This window comes from Pelecanus crispus, chromosome 6, assembly GCF_030463565.1.
Source record: "Pelecanus crispus isolate bPelCri1 chromosome 6, bPelCri1.pri, whole genome shotgun sequence".
Taxonomy (NCBI): domain Eukaryota; kingdom Metazoa; phylum Chordata; class Aves; order Pelecaniformes; family Pelecanidae; genus Pelecanus; species Pelecanus crispus.
Window position 1 is genome coordinate 11,393,288 of NC_134648.1, and position 10,033 is coordinate 11,403,320.

Below are 10,033 nucleotides of genomic sequence, written 5' to 3' on the forward strand. Positions count from 1 at the left end.
GCATTTTCAAAGGTAAGGGGGTTAAACATTGTTCTATTCTGCAGACTTCAAGTTTTAAATAAAATCCACACCCGACAGTAAAGCTCAAGTCCTCAACTGTGTCTCCCAACTAGACTGTAAACTTAGTGGCTGGTCTGCAGGTGGATGTCTTTCCCCTCCAGGTTTCTGTCACAAAACAAGTTTTTCAGCAAAACTTACTATGCGAGACTTAAAAACTGTTCTAAGTGTGCCCTTGCAAAAAACTTTGAAAGTCTTCTGGATACACTGTTTTCTGGTACATGCATCTGTGAACATTGTGACTGCCTTTCCAACCTGCGATGATAGCTGAACTTCCCAATTACACAGATCAGCAAGCTCCCGTGACACTCTCAGAAGTTTGCAAGGCAAACAACTGGTATTCTGGCAACATGACCACATAATAACTGATTTTACTGAACCACATATATAGATACGTTAAGAGTTATAAGGCAACAGAAACCTCACAAAATCCAAAGTCAATGGTATAATTTTCTTCAGCTCCGCCAGAAGAGCAAATTCAGAATTTATTTCAAAAGTTTAAATTATCTAAATTGCTGGTCCTGTTATGGTAATAACAGTCAGGATCACAGCTCTTAAATATAAGGTCAGGCAAGTCATTGCCTTAATACCACCAACTTGTGAACAGAGGATCACTGTTGTTCTAGAAGCAGAGCTTCCAAACTGCTGCTGAGGTCTCATCATCCATCTCGCCCAACAACTCCTCTGTCGTCCTTTCTCAAAAATGAAAAAGGAGTCAGGTATTTGCGAATGCGCAGACATACTGGTACAGGCAAGTTAAGATGTCAGCTGACACCAGAAGGTCACTGACAAAAGCTAAATCAGTATGAATTTAAGTCAAATTATAAATTGCCATTGAATCCATAACCACAGTTTATTTTACAAGGCTTTCATTCACACTAATAGTTACTTGTAGATCAGGCCTTACTTTCTTCCTATATCAGCCTTTTCCTAGTTGTCTGCTTTCTCTCTTACTCAAAGTAGTCCAGCAACTATAAACTCGATTACATGACTGTGGTTTATTGGATTACTGCAGCTTAATTTGGAAGCCACCAGTTAAACCACAGTCACCAACCATTTCTCTGTGCTTGGTTCAGATGCAAAAACATTATCTTCAGCCTCAGTTGATGTGCAGAAGTTAGTTACAGCTAAACTTACTGTGGCCTGTGGCTAAGCCCTATGAATCCAGAGATAAAAGTACTGTCACACCAAACTACCTACGATGCCACTTTTTTATGCTGTCCAATTACTGTGCATCCATGACTCAGTCTTGGAACCTAATATAAAACCCAGGCATTGTATAATGCACATACTAGAAGCAAGTAGTTTCTAAAATTTCTGGCCTAACCACCCACAATTAATTTTCAAAAGTTCCTGCATGTCTATATGTGAGCATACTTGTTGAACTCACATTTTACTGCTTAATATAATTTCATGGAACACTTATGATGAACTCAGACAGAAGATTGGGATGAGCTGGAATTAAAAAAAGAAAAAAGGGTAAAAAAAAAGGGTTTGTAAGTTTAATACAGCCCTCTCCCTTTAAGAATGCATGCAACAGTCAGCATCTTAGCTTAATAATCAGAACACTGCACAAGTCACTGATGTGCTTTAATGCAAAAAAAAAATCTTTGTTGTTCATCTCAAAACAAAAATTTTAAAGCAGTTTTATAGAAAAATTCTTGAAATCAAGTATGCATTCAACTGTGCTGCTATTTTAAATTATAACCAAGCATCTATATTTGATAGTTTCAAAGCAGCTATTTTAAGTGCCTTGACCATTTAAGCAGAACAAAATTACATAAAAAACCATAATTCTCAATTTCTTTTCAAGTCAGCCCTTTCTCTACCATGTCCCAAATTCTAACAACTACAGCCCTACATTTTAGCATTATAGGAGTTAAGAATCATGCACATCCTTTGAAATGAGGTTTAAAGTTAACAAAATGTCAACCCAATGATCAGAGCAAAGATCAGCATGCCCCACTACAATAAATAGTGAACAGTTCAGAGACATGTTTTGTTGCAAGGCCTTCTTAAAATTCTGAAAAAAAATTAGTATTTTACTATCTTTTCAGCCTCCAGCTGCTAGTTGTTCAATGGCTCCAAAAAATCCTCCATGAGAAGGAACACAAAAGTTACCCATATGTAAAGCAAAGTTCAAATCTCCATTTATGATGTCCAGCCTGTTGCCAAAGTACTCCAAGGACCTACTTGAAAAAATGCCCTCTAGTCCACTTCCTGATTAAATTCTCCTGTAGATGAGAATCAAATGATACTTTGTCATTGTATTGCATGACAGCATATCTCCACAGCCTGTCTGGGACTCCTTCCTTCAGGATTTCTCCCCCCCCCCTTGCATTCAATCTTTCTCAACCCCCTGTAACAAGGCTAATGAGACAGTAAAAACAAATCTTACTGTTCATCCCTTAAAAAAAAAAAATTAGAGGACACGTGACTAGCTTAATCATGCAGCAAAGCTGATCACGAGTACATAAACACCCCTGAGCAAATCAAGGTCAGACCCAAAGTAGGTCAACTACATCTGCCAAGCACCCATCCAGGAGTCAAGACCTCTTTACACAAACACCACCAGTTTCAGTTACCCCTAGGCAAGAGTCAGCTAGCTCCAACATACATACATATTTGTTCTAAAAGAAACGCAATTCATAGCTTTATGAATCAGAAGTGTCTCATATCTTAAAAGCACTATTTCACAATGACAGAGGAAAACTGTGGTGTGGTTTCCTTAAGAAGTAATTGAAAAGATACTCATTGTCCCTATGTGTAATGACTGAACCAAAACCAGCTACCAAACGGAAATCATATACTTCCCTTCACAGCAGTATTTCATCTCAGAAGTTAACTGTCACAATACAAACTAGTAAGAAACAGAAAAATAGGATTATTTATCTACACTATCTATATTTCTTCAAGAAGTGTTGTACACGTATGTATACTCCAGATGTACACACATTCAGCAATGGTGGGAGATTCCCGCTCAACAGTACAAGGACTGCAAGTGTCCCTATGATGATTCCAAGATGCATACTGGCGCACACAGGCATGACTGCTGCAAGTAACGAGCAGTTCCTACAGCAGAATCTTTGTTATGAAATACTCTGTACGAATCAAAGGAAGATCTCTGAAGTAAAGTGGTGGAATTTTCCTTAAGTGCTTAAGGAGCAGGTCAGAATACTTCGTATTTGGCTGATATATTGATACTATCTTGTTTTAATGGTACATTTGTGTTCCCTGAACTCCCTAATATTATTTGCAGGAACACAGTACTCCCTGAAAATAAAAAGCCCTGTGGCTTCCTCTCACATGCAGATGCATCTCACCGCACTCTCTGGAGCAAAGAAGTGATTTTACCCCGGTTTCGTTGTTGAGGTCATCCTTTTACCACTCACTCATCAGCATGTTCGCCAACCCCAGCCGCCTACAATCCACATCTGAGTTTTGGAACTCTTCCCAGCCCAAGCTCTTAGTGACATCGGTAGCTCATGTTTTGACCCCGTCCTTAACCACACACACAGAGCAGCAGTGATCCAACAGCCTCCCACACCTCTCCTGTTTGCAGCTGCTGCTACCCAGCCCCTCACAACAGGGCACAAGTATCTCCTGCTCTGTGGAAGGCAGAGGCACAGCCCTCAGCCACTCAAGCAACTTAACTGTTCAAGCAGCTGCTCCCCATCTTTCCTAAGGAAAAAGTAGCAGGCTGGAGGGAGGCATCCCATGAACTTAAACCAGCCACAAACCTACAAGATTAATAATTTTGACTTAGGGGAAAAAAGTCTCCAATAAACAGAAGAACTCCACAGGCACAAAGAACATCATTCAGCTCTAGGAAGTTAATGTAAAGGCAGTTTCTCAACTGATCAATATACTGTCCACATGCACTCCCCTACCGAAAACAGGTCTGTTCATCACTAGTGTCTCTGAGAAAAGACAGAATGAGTCTTATCATGGCATCACCCCAGACGAGTTTCCCAGACTGTCATAGTAGTAATAGAGCCACAGGACAATATTCTGAATTTTGTCTCGTTCATAGAGCACTCAGACTTCCAGTTCAAGAGGGGCAGCAGATACCATCTCTCCTTGCTTAGAAGGGGAAATACTTAAAACTTTTACTTCCAGCTGTTTTAACAAAGGATTTCTCTGTTGCTCCACAACCAAGAAAAAGTGGCAACTAAAATAACTTTCTCTTGCACCAGGGAGCTCAGCACTACACCCAGGAACACAGAAGTGTCTCACCACCGCTCAGTAAATGGGAAGGATCACTTCCCTCAGCCTCCTTGCAACACTACTCCTAACGCAATCCAGAAGGCTGTTGGGCTTCTTTGTTGCAAGGGCACCATTGCTGGCTCTTGGACCCCAAGCTGTTTTCCAGATTGTCAGCCCCTAGTCTGTACTGGGGCATAGGGTTTTTCCTCTCCAGGAAATGCAGGACTTGGCATTTCCCGTTGTTGAACTTCATAAGGCTCTTGTTGACCTTTTTCTCTGGCTTGAGATCCCTCTGATTGGTAGCACACCTGTGTGGTCTATCAGTCACTCCTCCCTGTTTTGTATTACCTGTAAGTATGAACCTTCAGATAGCAGGGAAAGAGAGGAAAAGAGGCTGGTTCTCAAAAGAGAACTGGACAGATTTAACAAACCCCAAAAAATCCTAGCTCATGTTCTTCTCTCAGTGAAGCAGAAGAAAGTTTGCTTCAAGGCTGGTGCAGTCCCATGGGAAGGCCTTACAGATGGAGATGTGGACCATCTTCATAGCAGAAAGTGAAAACCGGAACAAAACGAAAGCCAAACCATTCCAATACCAGGAATCAAACCTGTTCAAACTGAAAGCGGTCTGTGTGCTATGGATGAAGTATTTTCCTCCCTAGTAGGGGACTGGTACATACCTCTAGTGATATAGCTAAAAGTTTAGCATACAAATCTACAGAAGAGCCACTGGGTGTGGAGATTGTATCATCATCAGAAGCAGCATCCTGACTAACCAGTTGACCCTCAGACACAGGAGATTTCATTTCCTCTCACGTCTCAAGACCATTTGCCTCTCTACTTACTCAGTGAATCCCAGCTAAAAGAGTGTTTCAACAAAGCTTGCTAGTTTGCAATCATTACCAAAAGCTTGATCTAGTAGAAGCTTCTCATCAGCCAAGATCAGATTCTTTGAAGCATGCTTATGTTGGCCCATTCAGATATTTCATTTTGGGCAGCCGTCAAAAGGAAACATCACAAAGGAACTAATCAAGTCCTTGTGAAAAGGTGGTGATGCACACTCTTCGAAATCAGCACTAAGATGCTGCTGTTACCAAAAGAACTTGGCCTGCCTCAATAATCAGTCCTCCAGTACATGTTCTCCTTAGGTTTCTGGAAACTGCTTCCACAGGGAAAACAAAATGGACGTGCCTTTCTTGGAAGACCAAGTTTCAAGGGATTTCTGCAGCACACCTACCAAACATGGCTGTTACCTACACACAAAGCAAACTATAGCCTCTCTACAGGCTTCTGGAAGCAACAAGTACTGGTCCTCACATCACTAGATACTGAGTATAACTGTATCAGTGCTGAAGTAATTCCTGAGCTCAGCCACAGTGGTCAGAGTAACCAGTTCAGATGTCTCAGAGCAGGAACCAGTGAATTCTGCCTCAGAGCTGTGCAAGCATTTTACTGGGTGCCTTATGACATTTTACAGACAGAGCCAGATTCCCACAGGTATTCTAGGAACATATTTTCAGACTTCATCTCAAATGTCAAGAAGATGGATATTTTAAGGAGGCTTTTACAAAAAAGTATAGCTGTCATACAAAATCTGTAAGATAACAGCTGATCTCCTACAAAGAGTAAGAAAAAATTACACTAAGAATTACACCCAGATATAATTATCAACGCAAGATCCTCTCTCAATTAGCACACTCCTTCATGCCTTTGGATACCTTATTTCAACAGGTCCTGCTGATCAAAAACATCCAGTTTGATTTCACTGGAAATGGATGCAACTGAAATGGAATAAAAACCAGTTATTCTGAGAACAGCTGCTTGTAGGAAAAGGACTGAGCTCAATATCATAAGTGTTTTAATTATTTACCAAAAAAAGAAAAATCAAAACAACCAAACCAACTTAAAGACAATGCTACATACATTTTGTTCAGCACAGCACCCCAGAATTTCTGTAGTGTAAGTTACAGAACAAAATAGTATTTTACATCTAAAAATAGGGTCCACCAATGTTAAATGCTGGTAAAGTAAGTTCACAAAATCTATGTTAAGCTGTAGTATTTAATATTCATTTACTCCAATCCTTCAGAAGACTTTGTGCATGTGTGGGGAGGAACAAAGTACCATATTTTCGGCGGTGGCGGGGGGGGGGGGGGGGGGGGGGGGGGAAGGAAGAAGTACTTAGACATAGACAACAGAAACTTTAAGTCCTTTGGGCCAGATACCTATTTCTACTCATTTAACATAAAAATTCATTATTCTGTTAGTAATGACAGACCCATACACAGTTAAAGTGGGGGGGAAAAAAAAAATCTACTCCCTCAATTACTGAAATACAAACTTAGTTGAAGTTCTCAAACCGAGTTTCCCAGCCTCCAATGTGTGAAAGATGTACTGTTTCACAACCTTGTTCATCAACCCCAAGTCATCCAAGGGATTTTGGGGGGGCTGAAAGACAGAGGGAATTCCATCCTACCATGTGGTCAAATCAATTATCCAGCATTAATACGCTTTAAGTAAAAACCTAATCAAAGTTATTGTTGACTTCTTTAGTAGCTTATGTACTTCCAGTGTGCTTTGATCAGAAACCTTTAAAAAAAAAACCACAACAAAAAACAACAAAACTACTCTGAATTGAGGTGGTAGTGATGCTGTGAAGTCTCTCAAGTTGTACACATTGCTTCTGATCTGTCAACAATATAAGATGTCTTATCTTGTGCTGCACTGCAGAGTCAACTTCAAAGGAAAAAGGTTTAAAAAATTAGAAATTTCTCCTTAAGAGGACTGTACACAACCTGGACTGACATTTCCAGAGCAGGAGAAGCATACAAGATAACAAGCAGGTAAGCTGTTTAACTCACTCCTCATGTTTACACAAACAGTGGGAATTTACAAATCAGTGCATCTTTAACTGACAACCGGAGATGCCTACCTTTTGCACTTGCAGTCTAAAAGATACAGCTTTCTGTTCCAAGATTTCATCTGACTCCTAAATATGAGCACTACTTTATAGCAGACAGATGCTTTAGATAAAAGTTTTAAGCATATCTTCATACTTCAATTACCCAAACTGAACAAGCGAACTTCCATGCAGTTAAATACACATCTTCTAATTTAGAGCTTATGAATAAATGTCCCAAAGCCTAACTGTTCATTGTAAGTATTATTATAACCATGATATGTTCTGGGCAAGTTTCATTTCCTTACTGTAGCTAAGTGAAGCGCCTCTATCCTCAACAATTTGGCAAATATTCTTCCTGTAGTTCATAATCTCCAAAGTTGTCTTTCAATGGCAAGAAGGCAAAATCCTCTCACAGAAAGTTCTAAGAAATGTGTCTTCTAAAAGGTACCTATACAAAACACCAGTCTAGCAAAACACTTTCTCATTTACTTCAAAGATAGAAGCGGTATGTCAGACCCCACTCTAATACCCAGTTTGATTGGTGATTTGGCACACCATGGAACCCATTCTAGGATTTCTTCCTCAAGCTTACAACTACTGCTTGTGCTTTAACATAACTTGCAATAGGATGTCTTGATTTAAAGATTTCAGGTGAGGACAAGCTTTAACTCAATCCACTCTTCTCACTGGCAAAGCACTATTTTAGTACTCCATTAGTTACTCCAGCTTCCAGTCACCAAATCCTTCTGTGCTTTTGTCAGGTTTTCATCTTCTTCTCCCCTCCTCATGCTGGAGTATTGTAGGCATCAAAACTAGACAATACATTCAAGCTCTGGCATGACTAATACTACTCAAGCAGTATTTCCTCACTTGACATCTAAACTTCATGCATTCAGGGATGTTAGCCATTTTTCAGTTTAATAGGTTGAACCACTACACACTTCCTTTAGTCTCTGAGTGCAGTAAGGTGACAAACTTAGTTTCCTGCATTCTCCTTTGGGTTGAATCACCTGGTCCAAACATTGTTAGACATACTGCATACAGTTGATTGTGTTTTGCAGTCACATTATTACTACAACAAACCCAAACACATTTGGCATGTGTGAGACCTTTCATTCAGAGATCTATTGCCAAACAAACTACAACTAAAGAGTTTACAACTTCAGGAAACAAAGCATAGAAACAACAGAGCAAAAAGATCACAAAAAGGAACGTAGACACAGGTGGCTATATTTATACCTTATACTTTCATTTCCGGTTTTTGCATACTCCCTCTGGTCCTGCTAAATTCCATCTCTGGCTGGAAGAAGCCGTCCCTGCTCTCAGCACTCTGCCAGCCTGACAGAAGCTGACAGGCTGTCAGTTCCCCTTCAATCCTAAAGTAAGCCTTGGGAAAAGGAAGATATTCTCAGCCTGCCTGGAACCAAGCTGGGGTATTCCCCACTCGGCTGCCTCTCTACCATATCCTCTACCACACATATCGCTGACAGGTTCCTTTTTCCCCACTGGTTTCTTAAAAGCTCTTTTTGACTTAACTTCACACAAAATCAGCTGTCAAACACATATGCATCACATCCATATGAACATCAATATTTCTTCCTTCAGAGTATCTCAGTACTATCTTAGAGGCTCAACTTAATTTTTGTTCTCCCACGATACCACTGGTTTTTGGATAGGAAAGCATCACAGCTTTTTGTTAAGTATATGAGTAGGTAGTATGCTAAAAAAAAGCTGCAGAAGAACATACAATGATGGCATAGCTACTGTATGTGTTAACAAAGTTTATATGTGGAAATGGAGACATTTACAACTTAGAATTATTTACAAACTTCCAGTTTTAAGAAAATAACCCCTCCTCACACATACTCATGCAAATAGCCTCAGCTACTTGTCTCTGTACCTGGAATCCCTTTGATATACGTACAGCAACAATAAACGCTAACATAAATAAGCTCAGCAGTTTGGCTTCCTGAAGTCACACTATTTGCCAGTTAAATCCAAATCAAACTAGTGAAAACTGAGACACAATTTAGCACTTGCACGTTTTCCGTAAAACATGCGAAGACACAAACATCAAAAAAAGATACACATGCCATTTTCAGTCTTGTTCAATGCTTCAGAAATAATAACCTCCCCCATTCCTGAAATCCTGGTTTTTAAATGAGCGCTCTGCTGCTAACTTTGAGAACGGCAGCATTTCAGAGTTATGACAGCTCATACTGTGGCATTATCCAATAGTCTGCTCTTCAGAGAGATTCACATAAAGCAGTTAGGAACCACAGCAATAGTGAGCACTGTAGAAGTAGGGCAAGTTCCCAATACTCCCCTAGGGCCAGCACTAATAGTGATACAGTGCATTATGAGCAGAATTGCTATAGCTGGAAACTACCCGTTCAGCTGCTCAGCCAACAGTAGTGCTTAGTACTGCCACAGGACAAGGCAAGCATGGCTGCAGGACAGCTTCTTCCGTCTCACATCACACTTTCCCCAGCTTCAAGTGACTGTGAAACCAAAATGACAATTAAAAGAACTCCTTTAACAGGACATTAAAAGTAAAGTTAGATGTGTCATCATACCATATACTGAATGCATAAGTGACACGCTCTTGGCTGCTTCTGCCACAGCACTAGCTACTTATGTTTCCTTCTCTCTTGCTTGCATAAACTGGAATTTCTGTGCAATATGACACATCTCCAAGGTGAGCCCCAAATACCGTACAATGTGCACTTCACTAAAGCCAGCACCTAGGAAGTTTTTGCTTCCAAGGCTTTGTAAATCACAGCATTCAAAGTAAAACTTGGTGGAGCAAATCAAGTGATAGTTTAGGGAGAAACCATGCAGAATATTTCCTTTTACATTCATGTCCAGAGT